The sequence below is a fragment of the Styela clava genome, chromosome 5 (assembly GCF_964204865.1).
Source record: "Styela clava chromosome 5, kaStyClav1.hap1.2, whole genome shotgun sequence".
NCBI classification, from domain to species: Eukaryota; Metazoa; Chordata; class Ascidiacea; order Stolidobranchia; family Styelidae; genus Styela; species Styela clava.
Window position 1 is genome coordinate 5,326,216 of NC_135254.1, and position 17,757 is coordinate 5,343,972.

The 17,757-nt window shown below is 36.2% G+C and overlaps 1 protein-coding gene across 2 annotated transcripts in view; it reads right to left on the reverse strand.

Moving 5' to 3' along the window:
* LOC120344093 (uncharacterized) overlaps positions 1-17,757 on the reverse strand; it is a 55,162-nt gene that overhangs the window by 12,821 nt on the left and 24,584 nt on the right. The gene's annotated exons all lie outside the window — the stretch shown is intronic.

The window sequence follows — 17,757 nt, forward strand, 5'->3', positions numbered from 1 at the left end:
TTGATTACTTTGCACAACAGAAAAATCATTTTTCGTTGTAAACGTCGGCTCTTTTAACAAGTGGCATAATCGTGGCGATGAATATGTATTTTTAATTTAACGATATACTTCATATGCATTTTCATTGTACGAAATAAAATTGTACTTGTCGGGATTTATATCAGTTATTGAGATTTTTCTAACGGCGATAACGAGTTGGCAAGATTCCAAAAATACGTATTTAATTAAATACACCGTTTATCTCATATTTTTATGTCCACCGATCGCCGTGGCATTTCAGAGAACTAATGTTTTCATTTTGACGTAAGAAGAAGCAACCACGAGTTACGTTGGGCACAATTAAACTAATATATAAAGACATTTTAGAATTTTGTAGTTGTCAGAGATTGAATATTTGACGCGACAAGAATAATCATTATACGCTGAAAAGACGTTCCTTTAACGAGCGCCTAATACGAAGTCTGTTACAGACCGCAATGGAAATTTATGATTATGAACCCCCCCCCCCCCCCCCCCCCTTTTGAAAATCCTGGCTGCGCGCCTGTGTGCAGTTACATATAAATTACAGCTAACATCTTGCATATTCAGTAATTCTAATGGATTCCATTTCAATAGGTCATGCAAAGCTCGTAGGTGCTTGTTATTTGATGACTGTATTGTTACTATACAACCAGGGATGGCCAATTCGAATATGTCGTCATTCGAATATCGGAATTCACGTTCATAAGAATATCGGATATTTGTGTGGCGTCACACATTTTCGACGCCGCTTTCAAGACGTTTCCGTTGAATTAAAACATTCTCGATAGAAACTTGCGCGTGATTGTTTTCATCACTCATCAGCGTAACGTGTTATTTAGGCCCGTAAACGCCTTTACGATTGTGTTATTTTTAACTAAAACGAGAATTTTCCACAAATTTGTTCCACGATAACATTTATTTTATTTTTGTACGCGCACGGAATTGTAAATCTGGTAAATACGTTCATCGGCGGCGAGTTTCTAAAGACAACGCAACCTTTTTGATTGAAAAGAGGCAATTTAAAATACTGAAAATAAAACCGTAAACAATATAAGTTTTATTGAAGCCCGCGAAAATTTAAAAAACGCTTTTCTAGGCAGTGGAAATCGCAAAATTTCGTGTGCACACATTATGTTTGGTCGGCGTTTAGAAACATATCGTCACTAATTGAGGGCGGGATTCGCTTGATTATCCATTACTTTAAATTGCCGTCGAATATTTTCGTGTTACCACGATACAAGGTTTGAAACGCGACTGTTTCCCGGGTTGTGAGGATGTATATAATATAATTAATCTAAAGTATATTCAATCAATTTTATTGTGATGAAATAAATTTCACTCTGACATAGTACAGCATATTTATGAATTTTTCGAACGGTTTTATCTGAAAATAATCAGAGTGGCAGCATTTCGATCGAGCGGAGTCACTGTTAACAAGTACATCTAAATATTTGCTGAATTCGCAAAATACGAATCAAAACAATATTTAATAGGGCAGTTTACCTCACGTTTTTATTTTTATGACCGCAGATTGCAATGGTATATAAGATTGGGAGGATTTTATTTTGTCGACGCCACCGCAGGTTAAATTGAAGACAATTAAATTAATAAAGCAAGACATTTTAAATATGCCCGTGTCGGTCACGAATTCATCACTTTGCACAACAGAAAAATATATATTCGTTGTTATATTATTTGTTGTAAAAGTTGACTCGTTTAACAGGTGGCATAATCGCGGCGATGAATATGTATTTTTAAAAAACTGCTAAACTTTATATGTATATTCATTGTATGAAATGAATTATACTCTACACTTAACAAGATTTTATATAATTATTTGAGAATTTTCTAACGGCGATAACGAGTTGGCAAGATTGCAAAAATACTTATTAAAATAAATACATCAGGCAGTTTATCTCGTAATTTTAGGTCACAGATCGCCGTGGACCGAATAGTAATGTTTTTTTTTTGACGTAAGAAGAAGCAACCGCGAGTTACGTTGCACACATTAAATTAATATATAAAGATATTTCAGAATCTCGTAGTTGTCATGGATTGAATATTTTACGTAACAGGATGATCATTACATTACATTTTTCCATTACTTTAAAATTGTCGTAGAAAATTTTCGTGTTATCATTAAACGAGGTTGAAAACGCGATTTTTCCCGGTTTGTGATGATATATAAGATAATTAATCCGAAGTATATCCATCAATTTTTATTGTACTGAAATAAATTTTACTCCATGAGAATTTACAGCAGATTTATGGATTTTTCAGGTTTTATCTTTAAAAATAATCGGAGTGTCAGCATTGCGATTGAACGGAGTCAATGTTACAAGCACATGTCGAATTTGCAAAATAGAAAAATTACGGATCAAAACAATATATGATAGGCGACGGGCAGTTACCACAAATTTTTATGTCGGCAAATGGCCGAGGTATTTTAAAATTGTGAATTGTAAAAAATTGTTTTATTTTTTCGATGCAAAGGCTGGTTAAATTGAAGACAATTAAAATAATAAAGCAAGACATTTTAAATATGCCCTTATCGGTCACGAATTGATTACTTTGCACAACAGAAAAATCATTTTTCGTTGTAAACGTCGGCTCTTTTAACAAGTGGCATAATCGTGGCGATGAATATGTATTTTTAATTTAACGATATACTTCATATGCATTTTCATTGTACGAAATAAAATTGTACTTGTCGGGATTTATATCAGTTATTGAGATTTTTCTAACGGCGATAACGAGTTGGCAAGATTCCAAAAATACGTATTTAATTAAATACACCGTTTATCTCATATTTTTATGTCCACCGATCGCCGTGGCATTTCAGAGAACTAATGTTTTCATTTTGACGTAAGAAGAAGCAACCACGAGTTACGTTGGGCACAATTAAACTAATATATAAAGACATTTTAGAATTTTGTAGTTGTCAGAGATTGAATATTTGACGGGACAAGAATAATCATTATACGCTGAAAAGACGTTCCTTTAACGAGCGCCTAATACGAAGTCTGTTACAGACCGCAATGGAAATTTATGATTATGAACCCCCCCCCCCCCCCCTTTTGAAAATCCTGGCTGCGCGCCTGTGTGCAGTTACATATAAATTACAGCTAACATCTTGCATATTCAGTAATTCTAATGGATTCCATTTCAATAGGTCATGCAAAGCTCGTAGGTGCTTGTTATTTGATGACTGTATTGTTACTATACAACCAGGGATGGCCAATTCGAATATGTCGTCATTCGAATATCGGAATTCACGTTCATAAGAATATCGGATATTTGTGTGGCGTCACACATTTTCGACGCCGCTTTCAAGACGTTTCCGTTGAATTAAAACATTCTCGATAGAAACTTGCGCGTGATTGTTTTCATCACTCATCAGCGTAACGTGTTATTTAGGCCCGTAAACGCCTTTACGATTGTGTTATTTTTAACTAAAACGAGAATTTTCCACAAATTTGTTCCACGATAACATTTATTTTATTTTTGTACGCGCACGGAATTTTAAATCTGGTAAATACGTTCATCGGCGGCGAGTTTCTAAAGACAACGCAACCTTTTTGATTGAAAAGAGGCAATTTAAAATACTGAAAATAAAACCGTAAACAATATAAGTTTTATTGAAGCCCGCGAAAATTTAAAAAACGCTTTTCTAGGCAGTGGAAATCGCAAAATTTCGTGTGCACACATTATGTTTGGTCGGCGTTTAGAAACATATCGTCACTAATTGAGGGCGGGATTCGCTTGATTATCCATTACTTTAAATTGCCGTCGAATATTTTCGTGTTACCACGATACAAGGTTTGAAACGCGACTGTTTCCCGGGTTGTGAGGATGTATATAATATAATTAATCTAAAGTATATTCAATCAATTTTATTGTGATGAAATAAATTTCACTCTGACATATTACAGCATATTTATGAATTTTTCGAACGGTTTTATCTGAAAATAATCAGAGTGGCAGCATTTCGATCGAGCGGAGTCACTGTTAACAAGTACATCTAAATATTTGCTGAATTCGCAAAATACGAATCAAAACAATATTTAATAGGGCAGTTTACCTCACGTTTTTATTTTTATGACCGCGGATTGCAATGGTATATAAGATTGGGAGGATTTTATTTTGTCGACGCCACCGCAGGTTAAATTGAAGACAATTAAATTAATAAAGCAAGACATTTTAAATATGCCCGTGTCGGTCACGAATTCATCACTTTGCACAACAGAAAAATATATATTCGTTGTTATATTATTTGTTGTAAAAGTTGACTCGTTTAACAGGTGGCATAATCGCGGCGATGAATATGTATTTTTAAAAAACTGCTAAACTTTATATGTATATTCATTGTATGAAATGAATTATACTCTACACTTAACAAGATTTTATATAATTATTTGAGAATTTTCTAACGGCGATAACGAGTTGGCAAGATTGCAAAAATACTTATTAAAATAAATACATCAGGCAGTTTATCTCGTAATTTTAGGTCACAGATCGCCGTGGACCGAATAGTAATGTTTTTTTTTTGACGTAAGAAGAAGCAACCGCGAGTTACGTTGCACACATTAAATTAATATATAAAGATATTTCAGAATCTCGTAGTTGTCATGGATTGAATATTTTACGTAACAGGATGATCATTACACGCTGAAAAGACGGCTCTTTTAACAAGCGAGGAATCGCGGTGGGTGTTACAGGCGGCAATGGGAATTTCCGATTTCGAAAATCCTGGCTGCGCGGCTGGCAGTTGTGTTCATCTATTCTCTACTAATTTATTTCTAATTCCAAACACAACAATATGTTACACATAATAACAATATGGATCACATAAATTAATATACAAATATACTGGTAGGTAGTACAATACTCTAGGCCCAAATATTAGAATTTTTAAAGGCATAATGGATTTTGATGGTTGTTGCCTGTATTGCCAATAAATTTTATTACTCTCAGAAAATATACACAATTATCCGAATACAAGTAGTATGTCAATAAACTTGACTATTATCGTAATATCATGGTACCGTTATAGAAAGCGTCAGACAACTCCTTGGCTATCTTTTCATATGGTCATTTGTTTAAAGTGAATAATTTTAATAAACTGACTGTGTCACAAGTTGCTATATAGCTATAAACTATCAATTACTTTGTGTACATATACTGTTGGTTTGTGGCTTCATTCTGATATTTCTATCGAAGCTTATTTCCTAATTTACTGGATTTTAATCAACTAAAACAAAAATGTGTTATTTTCGATTTTAGAATGTATTCGGAATTCCAGATTCGAAAACATTTATGTATTCGGAATAGTTTAGTATTCGGAAATGGCCATCCCTGTATACAACAGCCATTAAAGAGCAAGAGTGCAATTATTTGTCATATTAATAGACGGATAATATTACCATTGAAAGGTATTGCCATCATAAAAACTAGGGCTGTCCAAGCGAACCAAATATTCTAAAGTGAAAAGCGTTTTTCGGCTAATTTTCGAATCGATAAAATTAAGTACATAAAGCGGAAAAGGCTTGAAACCACCTTTGCGAAACGTTTTTCATCGAGCGGGTGGAGCTTCGAGCCTAGACCACACTCGTTCCTGGTTTAATTGGTTTTCTGATATTTCTCTCGCCTTCATTTTACGGTAAACATGTCATTCCTAATGCCTGTTGGCACGTGATCAGCCATTTCATGCTTAGTCATCTTATCTTGAATGTTACAAACGGTAGTGATGTTTTTGAGAGAGAACACAGAGAATAAGTCTATTCAGTATCGTTAGAAAACGATAGTTCTATAAATAGAATCGATTTGAAGCTAATTGAGTTAGTTATCATAGGAACATGGTACAGGCAACATAAATCTGAAACAGCTATTGTGGAATCCTTATGATGGCAATACTTTATTCCAATGGAATTTGTAATTTCTTAAGATGGCAATACTGTATTATCCATCTATTTACCAAGACAAATAATTGCACCCTTGCATTTTGATGGCTGTTGTACACTAACAATATTACAGTCATCAAATAATATTGTCATTTGTTGAATGAAATTTTGAATTTGAGCACAAGTTTTTTCTATATTAATTACCCAAAAAATAGCATCTACAGTTTCATATACGAATATCCTAAATCCAAAATACTGGAGCTGTCAAAGTGGAGCAACTGATTTTACAGTACCGGTACAGATATTGGGGAAGGGCTGTCGAATGTGTCGCTTAAACAACTGTTCATGATTTTCTAAATTACTCCTACGCGGAACAATTACATCTGGCCAAAAATAACCAATTACACAGTTTTGTATTTATCATTAAATTTGCTATTGGTCGCGAGTTTTTACAAAATTTAATATTTAACAAACTTGGGTCTATTAGATTTTACACCGTGATAACGTTTTTCTTGCAATATATGCGCTATTGTCTGATGAAGTATGTATATAAATTCGAAACGTCGGCAAATTACATCGTTTTTATAACACCTGTGGCACTTTATTTATCTGGTGACAAACATACGCTATCATACTGCCAAATACAAATCAACAGTTCTAAGGTATTTTTGCGCGACGAATCAAATACCACTTTTGGATTACCGTTAGGTTATGGCTGACTAACCATTGTTATGGAAAGAACAAGAAAGTCAAGCAATGACAGATGTATAATTTTTAAAATAATTCTGCCAGATATTCATTACAAAACAAATATGCAAGGAAGTCAAGACTCTGAGACCCATTTTGTTAATTTTATACCAGATGTAATTTTTCCGCGTAGGATTAATTTTATATAGAAAAAATCTGTAACTGTTTTATTGGCAGTCAGTTAGTAGGGCCAAAGTGACTATAAACCAAGTGGAGACACCGAGTGCAATGATGCATATCGGACGCCATTATGTGTCCGGCGAATCGCGCGAACGTTGCAGCCTCAGTCTGTTTTAGAGGGAGAGAGTGAGAGTTTATTTGTTTTGTCCACCAGAAAACATATACACAACAAAGTCAGTCTGATGATCAGGTTCCGTTAGTGAATTTGTTTGGGGATTTGTTACTGTTTTATATTTTATTCGGGTAAGTTTAGCATTTTTCTTTTGCTATTTGCCTAGTGGAACAATACCGGTATCCCGTGTGAGTTATGCAACTTTGAAACCCCATATCTCACGAACCTTACATTATATTTAGACAAGTTTTATATTGTTTGAGAGACAATCTATGAGACTAATTATAATTATGTGATGAAGGTAAAATGTCGCGATCATCATACAAAAATCGGCAAAATTGAAAAGCGTGAATTTTTTTTTGAAAAGCTTCTCAATTGAATAACAAAACCTCCGATTTGTTCTTGTATTTTAACCTAATATGATATCGACACATTTGTAGAGGTTGAAGATAGCTTTTGAATGGTATCATTAGATTGAATTGATCGTGCACCAGTAGAATTGTATAAGCTATTTTATTCAATGTTTCTCCAATTCCGCTGCGCAAACTTGAGTTAAACAGCGTGTCGGCGATAGAAGTTTCTTTTCAGTTGATTATATTTTAAACGCTGTTCTTCCTTGTGTTCCGACCGGCTAATTTTTATCGATAATTGCTTTTCTGTTTTGACGCGAATTTCGCGGGCTTTACTGCACCTGACGTGTCACGCGTGGCTCTTGCATCTCGACTTTACGCGTCGTAGGACGTTCTTGTTTAATCTTGTTATGGTGTCAGTGGTGTGGTTTCGCATTATCCGCTTTACTGACTTAGCGTGTGGGTGGCATTTGGTCTCGTTAGGTAGAACTGTGGTGAGGGTATCGTAACCGGGGCCCCATATGACCATCGTCGTCATTTATTGCTTTAATTGTTCATGTATTTTTATATTTCATTCTGCTTTCATTTCATAACTGCTTTCTAAATTTAGTTGCTATTATATTCTAATAACGTGATCGTTCACGTTACCTGTCAGTTTCTTGTCGGTTTAGGCCTTTGGAGCGTTATCATATGTAAGTTTATTTTCTATTAACTTTCTGGTTATGCATTTTCGTTCCGCCCTCATCTTGTGATTGTTTATTGATTATTTCACTTTATTTACAGTCAACCGTTTTACAATAAACGCGTATGACATGGAACATCTGTGTGCCTAAATCTGACACATTTTTTTTTTTTTTGTGTGTTGACACAGCGACGTTTCGCAATTACGTTGCAACCAAAGTGTTGCAACGTAGCGACTCTGCGTTCCTTATGTAAAACACTTATCGTTTTCCCTCGCAGGTGTGAAACGTCACTAACCTAAACCGCGGCCGATGCTACGATACTGATATAATCGGAACTCCAGCTGTGAACGACAAAATTCGCGATTGCGTAATTTAAAACGTTCCGCAGAACAACGTCGTCTGAACGTCAATGCCTAATTGTACTTTGCGTCGTTACGAAAACTTGGCTTTTAATCATTTACCGATTGACGTACCGTAGTTAATTAATTTCAATCAAATACCATAAGAAATGCATTACACGTCGCGGAAAAATTTGAGAGAGAAGTACACTTCATATATATATCTATGGTAGGATGCTCAGCACCGAATTGCACCGGAAGATATGAGAAAGGGAAAAGAATGTTCAGGTTCCCAACAGATCCTTCCAGGCGTAAACGATGGTCAATCAACTGCCGTCGAGACAAATGGTTTCCTTCTAAAAATGCTTGTCTGTGTCAGGTAACATTTATGACGTTTTACGCCTGTGTAACTCTTTCACATTTATTTATTTTTTATTGCTCAGGTAAATTTTGACTTTGGTAGTGCATGGCGATTGTTCTCATGAACTTTATAATGGCTATGTTGACACATTTCTATCCTTCTTTAGGATCATTTTGAGAAATCTCAGTTTGAAGGTAAAATATTAGATGGCAAAGCCAAGTTGAAACCAAACGCAATTCCTACTCTATTTGATGTCCCAAATTGTCCTAAACTATTAACAAGCCAGCGACGTGTTCTCAAGCGTACAGTGTCTACAGAGCCGAAAAAGATTGCTTCTCCAGGTGGTGAGTATTTATTACTAAAATTACGTAGCTAAGTTAGTGCTCAAATTCATATTAGATACATCTCAAAATATTTATAGATATAGCTGAGGAGCATTGCTACTGTAGAAAAATGAAGAATGTTAGCGATATTGAGGGTGCAGTATTTGTTGAGAATACCGAGATGTTGGAAGTTTCTATGGAAGAAAACAGCGAGTTAGGTGGAGGAGATACATTGGAACAGGTTGGTGATGGATGTGTTCAATGCATAGAGAAGGAACTTGAGATTCGACGCTTAAAAAGACAAGTAGGCTTATGTTTTTAAGTTCGAGAAACACAACAGATCTTTATAGAATAAATGAACCACAAATATTGGTTACTTCCATCTGGATAAATGAGTCAGGAGTTCTTGAGTTTGTTTCTAGGTGCAGTTTTCGTGCTGTCAAAGTGCCAAAATATGTTGTTTATATACCACATGGGAAGGAAATAACTTATCAAAAATTTTCCTCATGGTTTACCCCAACTTGCAATTGTGTTCATATGCTTCATCAGTTGAAGCAAAAAATAGATATTGTGGAGTTGAGGGTTGGTAGTTTTTTAAACGAAGATCAAATGGGTGCAATGAAGAACTCATCGGGAAAGCCAGCTATTTGGGAAAATGAGACTGTTTCAACAGCGCTAAAAATTCGGTGTGCAACTGGAGTGCAAGGGTGAAATTATGTTAATCATATTTATACATAATTGTTAGTTTCATCATACGTATACAGCATATTATGTGCTATGGTTTTGGAACTACAGTCTCTCCGAAAAGTAATGATGTATCAAATTCCCATGGTTATATTGTTCAAATTACTTTAAAACGAAGGTATAAAATTCGGTAGTCATTTTTCATTTTGCTTTCAGATACAAATTCCTTAGCAGTCTCGTTTACCCATTGCCCATACCCATTGGAGTATTTGGTTGTATTAAGATCTACAGGTTTTAAATATAACCTTGAATAGCAGAATAGTCTAGCATTTAATATTCACTGTCAAACTTCAACATCTATATCTGTCAACGATATGTCGACAAACAACAAAGACCTGGCTTCTGTGAGCAACATCTCCAAACCAAAGCCAAAACAACCACTAAGTAGAAGCCTTCCCGACCCAGGCCTATCACCCATTGGTCCCATCATCCAGCAGCTTGAGGGACCCTCAAATCTTCAGACAGCTCTCCAGGAGGCAATTCAGAGTAATATAATAAACCAACTTCCCAATCTAATAGCCAAATGTATCTCAGAAAATTTCAGCTCTGGGAACATCTCATCCGAATATCTTCCCATAAGTCCTGGTTTGAAGGAATGCATGGAGGTGCAAATGCTATCTCTTAAAGAAATAAAACACGATATTGCTTCAATTAAAGAGTCCCAAAATTTCCAATCTGAAAAGTATGATGAAATTTTAGCAAAGCAAAAAAAAACTGATGAAACACTGATACAACATGGTAAAAGACTGAAAGAATTAGAAGATCTAGTCTATAACCTTGAAGAAGATCTATTCTATGCAACTGAAAAATTAGAGGAACATGAACGAAGATCCAGATTAGACAACTTGGAATTTCACGGTATTGCTCCAAAAGATAACGAAGACACTGATAAATTGGTTATGGAAATAGGCAAAATGATCCATGTGGATATAAAGCCATCGGACATCTCGGTTACCCATCGCTGCCCTACACACAACACCAAAATTCATAAACCTATTGTGGCCAAATTCACCAACCGGAGGATACGTGCCAAAATTCTTAAAAACCGCCATCTAGTCAAAACTGCGGTTAACACAACATCTGTAAGAAACATGTCGAAAGTTTTCATTGTCGAAAATCTAACTGAAAAAAACAAGAACTTGTTTTACCAAGCAAAAATTCTTAAAAGGCAATGCGGGTATGCTTTCTTATGGACCTCAAATGGAAAAGTGCTGATGAAAAAAAACAAAGACACCCATACGTTACCTATTATTGACGAAGAATGTTTGGACAAAATAAGATAAGTCTGTTTTTTCTTTCATAGTGCCAAAATCCTTTATTACATCTTGTTCAATTTACAATACTCTTTTAGCAGCCTGTTAACTTTACATGCAGTTCATACTAACTCTTGTCACCCATGTCATTTAATCGTCCACCCTATACACCAGTCCGGTAATACTCAATTATTTTATTTAAACTATAATTTCGGCCAAGGAGCTAACTTCCGATCCTAACTTTAAATGGGAGTCTACAAATTTCCATCCACATATGTTCACAACCCCTAGTCGATACCTCGAAATATCCGATATCGACACAGTATCATCCAGCTTCTTATTGTCAGATCTTATTATTTTACACCTTAACATAAGATCCTTGGCTAAATATGCGGATGACCTGATAGAACTTATATCTAATTTTTATATCGCACCACAAATTATCGCCTTAAGCGAAACTAGGATCCATATTGAGGGTACGGTACCATTAGCAAAATTGACATTCCTGGTTACATATTCATTCACGCTCCCTCCCCAACTCAAGCGGGTGGTGTGGGATTTTACATTAAAAATACCGTGAATTATCAAATAAGTCATGAATTCAACCTATCTTTTCAAAACTGTGAGAGCCTGTGGATCGAGATGAAGTATTCCAAACCAAACTCAAAATTCCTAAGCCTCATTATTGGTGTGATTTATAAGCACCCTAAGCGAAACATTCCATCTTTCCACTGGGGCAATGGCTAGTTTATTTGACAAGTTGGCTTTAGCCAAAAAGCAATTCCTAATCCTAGGAGACTTTAATATAAACCTTCTTGATAATCATGACAACTCGACTTCTCAATATTTAGATATGCTCATGTCCAAGTTCGTGTTTCCAATTATCACAAAACCCACAAGAGTCACCTCATCCTTCCAAACATTGATAGACCATATATATACCAACACCACAAAATTTTGTTCATCGTCATTTATTCTTCTCAGTGATCTTACTGATCATTTCCCAATAATGTGTACTCTACCAACAACTAATGTCAATGTTAAGACAAAAAGTCGCATGAAACGTGACATGGCTAATTTTTCTGCAGATTCATTCAGATCTGAAGTTGAGTCGATGTGTGACAATTACACCAGTGCTATCTTAGGTGAGGAAAATTTCAATAGCTCATTTGATCTCAAGTGGCTAATTAACAAACATGCACCATTGAGACCCTTCTCTCGTCGAGAAAATAAATTATATTCTAAACCTTGGATCACCAGAGGAATCCGAAGGTCCATTAAAAACAAAAATAATATGTTTGGAAAAAAAGTACTTGAATGGTAATACTACTAATCGTCTTTAAAGAGAGCCAAAGTTATACCAATATTCAAAAATGGCAACAAAAATAATCCCTCAAACTATAGACCAATTTCTGTCTTATCTTCTATTGGCATTATTTTGGAAAAATTATTGCATACTAGAATTATCAGTTTTTGTACCAAATTTAACCTAATCGACAAAAGTCAATTTGGATTTCAGACTAGTCACTCAACAAGTCATGCTATTCTTGACGTTACTTCATACATTTATGATAAAATAGACAAAGGCGAGTTTGTCTGCTGCACTTTTTTAGATCTTAAAAAAGCTTTCGATACAGTGAATCACAGTATCCTTACTCATAAGTTAGCACATTACGGTTTCAGAGGTACCGCGGACAAATTACTATGTGATTACCTGGTCATGTTATTCAGTCCAAACTCTCGCATTAGACATATGAATTTTTCAATAAAAATTAAAGGTTCCGAATTGGAAATAGTCTCGTCTTATAAATATCTTGGGCTCCACATTGATAGTCAGTTAAAATGGAATACACACACCACTGAAATCCATGTAAAACTGTCAAAATCCGTAAAAAATTATTTACAAAATTCCACCTTGAGAACCGTTTACTTTGCACTTTTTCAATCTCATATACAATATGCCATAGCTGCTTGGGGCTCTACAACTCAGTCCAACATGCATAGAATTAGAGGTTTTACAGAATAGAGCCGTTAGAATCCTCGCTAGAGCACCATATCGTTCGAATTTAAATTATTCATACCATAAAACTAGAGTGCTTAAATTGACTGACATCCATAAACTAGAAATCTCAAAAATTATGCATTAATTTCAAAACAATCAATTACCAGCAGCTTTTGACAACTATTTTGTCTCGCTAAGTTCAGTGCATGAACATAACACTCGTTCTTCAACAAGGCGTAACTACTTTGTTCCTCGCTTCTCACTTGCCAAATCCCAAAAGTCCCTCAAATTCATAGGTGTGCGAATTTGGAATAACCTACCCCAAACCCTACGTGATTCGTCTTATGCCACTTTCAAAATAGAGTATAAAAAACTCATGATTTCCACCTACCAAGCTTTTGACAACTATTTTGTCTCGCTAAGTTCAGTGCATGAACATAACACTCGTTCTTCAACAAGGCGTAACTACTTTGTTCCTCGCTTCTCACTTGCCAAATCCCAAAAGTCCCTCAAATTCATAGGTGTGCGAATTTGGAATAACCTACCCCAAACCCTACGTGATTCGTCTTATGCCACTTTCAAAATAGAGTATAAAAAACTCATGATTTCCACCTACCGGTCCAGTTGAATTTGCAAAGTGAATTCTCCAGGATTACTTGATCATACAATGAGTTTACTCGACTTGATCCACAGTCCTCGAGTCCAAGTAACCTGTAATAAACATTTTACTATTCTTAATAAATGGAATTATCAATGTTTATTTGGCAAATTTCTCGGATATCTACTTAGAATACTTTTATTGATATATATTGTTAATATACTGACTCACTTATGCCCTCACAGATATATGTTGAGGTACATTTACGCTTTTTCAAAAAACAAAATGTCTCAAAAATTAGAGGCAGCATATGCCAGGATTCTGGTTCCAGTAGATTTGACAGCACAGTCTAGGCCAGTGGTTCCCAAACTTTTTCAAAAAAAATTCAAAACGGACCCCATGCAATTTTTTCAACGACTCCCGGCCCTGTGCAATAAACATTAAAAAATCAATGCTCCGTACAGTAAAAAACCTTAAAAACGAACGAAAATTATGATAAGAAGTTTAATGAGATGGGTGCACTTGTTTCGTTGAAATTATTTCATCTATTTTGGGTTGGGTTTCGGAAACTCTCATATCATGCGTGACATCCAGTCTGTTTCGGTATTTTGTTTTGATATGGAGTAGAGTGGAAAAAGCTGCCTCGCACTCGTGGGTTGTGGCAAAGGGAATGAGCACTTTCAAAGCCATTTTTGCAAGATCTGGATGAGCCTGCGTCATTGCTATCCAAAAGTCACTGCAACACATTTCACGGTGAAGATTTTTTGCACTCCCATCATTAATCATATCAATAAACTGTTCTTGAATCTGATTGTTTGTAGAAGGTAAATCGTCCAATTTGAGTCCAAATGGAGCGTTGATGAAACGATCAACTTTTTCAAAGTCCTGTAAATCCGGAAAATAATGTGTAATTTCTTCACTGAGAATAGAAACGTGGGACTTCATAACTTCGATTATATCGTCGCTTATTTGAATTTCATTCTCATCCAAATATCCATTAAGATGTGGAAAAGGAGCAAGCGTTTTTTTGTCTAATTTAGAATGCCACAGTGAGAGTTTCATATTAAAAGCCGTCAACTTTTCATGGCAGTGGATCACGTTTACTTCTTTACCTTGCAGTGCCAGGTTGACAGAGTTAACAGATTCAAAAATGTCGACCAAAAACGACAGGAACATCAAAAAACGATCATCAGAAAAGTTTTTATTCATTTCTGGTTTTACGTCACGTAGAAATTCGTGTATTTCCTTTCGCAAAAGAAAAACTCTTTTCAGCATTTTCCCCTTCGAAAGCCATCTTACACGAGTATGCAACAAAAGCTTTTCGAACACTGAATCGCTTTCTTTGCACAAATCCGCAAAAAGACGCGAATTAAGGGGTCTTACTACTTACTGAATACAGCGCGAAACACCGCAAAGAGCGCGAAACAGCGCAAAAGAGAGGAAAACAGCGCGAAACAGAAGGAAACCAGCGCAAAACAGAGGGAAACAGCGCAAAACAGGAGACGCGGTCATTACCACCTCCTGCCACGAAAGAACCACGGCGCCTCTCGCCATGGTTTTATGGCGCTATTTCCGGCATATTTACAAGGTTATGTACCGGATTATAGGTCATCATGCGAAATTTTATCTACCTTTTTGGTGCTCCAGAAGTATGTGCAGCAATATGTCGCACAACCTGAATCCGCTACACACACACACTATATTCAGGTTGTGCGCCATCTTGGTGCACATACTTCTGGAGGTCCCTTTTTACCTAACCCTAACCCTAAAGCCAACCATATCCATATGGAAAATGTTCTAAATTATGGTACCCTAAATGTGTCACCAGCAGGGGCAGACCTGCCATTACAGCATTACTGGCTACATACGTTGGTTTGTGTTTTTAATTTGCTGCCGTGGTACTCCAACTCAAAACAAGGTGTCCCGAACTCATTGCAAAATTTTTTTCTGCTTCACACTGTTTCCCTCTGTTTCGCGCTGTTTCCACACTGTTTTGCGCTGTTTCCCTCTGTTCGCGCTGTTTTGCGCTCTTTGCGGTGTTTCGCGCTGTATTCAGTAAGTAGTAAGACCGCGAATTAAGTGCATTTGCTTTTATAAAATTTACTGCTTTGATAACATTGTCAAGAACATGTGATAATTCATACGGCATTGTTTTAACCATTAACGCTTGGCGGTAAATAGTGCAATGAATACCAACGACGTCCGGGGACTTTTCTTTTACAAAAGTTTGAAAACCAGAGCGACAACCAAGCATCGCTGGAGCTCCATCGGTGCACACGCCGACAAGGTTTTTTCATTGGATATTATGTTCCCCAAAAAATTCATCAACCTTGCGAAATATGTGTTTTGCCGTTGTTTTTGTGTCAAGGATTTCGCAAAACAAAAACTCATCCTCCAAATGTTCTTCATGAATGTAACGGGCATATACGCAAAGTTGAGCTAGATTAGCGACATCTGTTGTTTCGTCAAGTTGGATTGCGAAAAAGTTGAATTTTGAATTTTGTATCTTTGTGACTACTTGTGACAGTATGTTATTCGAAAGTTCAGCAATTCGCCGACTTACAGTATTATTTGACAGGGATACTTGGTTCAGTTTATCAACTTCAGACTCACTCATCAAATTCGACATAATAATTTTGCAGCATGGCAGGATCAACTGTTCGCCGATGTTGTGGGGCTTTTTGGCAATGGCTATTTCTCTCGAAACTTCATAGGAGGCTTTTAAAGCAGCTGTATTCTCCTTAAAAAACTTTCCCATGCTATCAAATCTAGAATTTTGTAAAATTTGACCATGACGTTTGAAGAAGTCTGCACCTTTGTCCTTTGAATTTGGATGATGCGTTTCCAAGTGTCTCTTCAGTTTGCAAGGCTTTAGTGAAGAGCATGCCAACACTTTATGGCACAAAACGCACTGCGGTTTCTCTTCTCCGCCTGCGCTTATCACGATAAACCCGAACTTCACAAAAGATTCGTCGTAGCTCAATCTCTTTTTAGGCGGCATCTCGAACTTGATATTACAAAGCTGAACACGTAAAAATATAGGCCTGCCGTTTTTCGCTATGCTCTACTTACCTACAATTTTAGGCTATCTATCTGAAATACCTTTCAAATGAAAATTATAAAACAGCATTCAGATGCGTACTAGCATAACTTCGTAAGCTGCCTACTGTAACTCCACCCTGTACCAACAAACATGCAAAAAGCATCGTCAGCTACATCCCTGCAGTTAGTTTACATGTAATGACAGCAATTCGACTCTCTCTTCTATATCACAGCACACAGCTCTGTGACATCACAATGGGGCAGCGTGCTCGGAGCAGAAAGTGAAAAAAATCAGTGTCTATAGCAGTGATTGCATAGAAGCAAATAGAGAAAAATGTATATTTGCAAATTTAAGAACTTGATTTTTGTATAACCCATAGATATGACCCATATTACAGATTTCCTTCGCGGACCCTCGGCAAGTGCTTCGCGGACCCCAGTTTGGGATGATTTCTATATTCTACATGACCTATTCGATCGCACTTCAGAACCGTTGTGATTTAAAATTCTGAAATTAGTTATATTTATGCCACACAAAATGACTATTTGTAAGTAATGTAACTCAATGCAATTACCTGGTTTAGTGATCTCTTTATCCGTTGCCCAAACCTGTAGATACATTTTATTCTTTTTTCTCTCTTCATATTATCCTCGTGTACAAATTCGTCCCCAGCCTTTATGAACCATGCATCAGCACAGTGCCGCTACCGTCCAGCTCAGCTTGCAATATGGTGCTCCAGTCACTTAGACGTTACCGTATTTGTGCCGTAGTTGTCATGGTTATCTGCCAGTCGGCGTTCGGAGTTGTTTGCTTAGTGAGTCCGGAAATATCCGGTCTTTTTAAACATATTTCTAGCATCCCATATTATATGTTTCATGGTTAAAGGAATAACAACAAAGTGGAAGCAACTAATAGGTCAGTAGAAATATCAGATATTTTGTATAAATCTCCGCCAATAATGCAAAAATGTGGCATTTAGAAAAAAAAACCACTGCCACGTTCTAAAATAACAATATAATAATTATCCAGCTTGAGTTAGAAATGCTTTGAAAATCTAAATCTCCACTGTGTAATTACTGATTTTCTTATTTTGAGCGCTGGT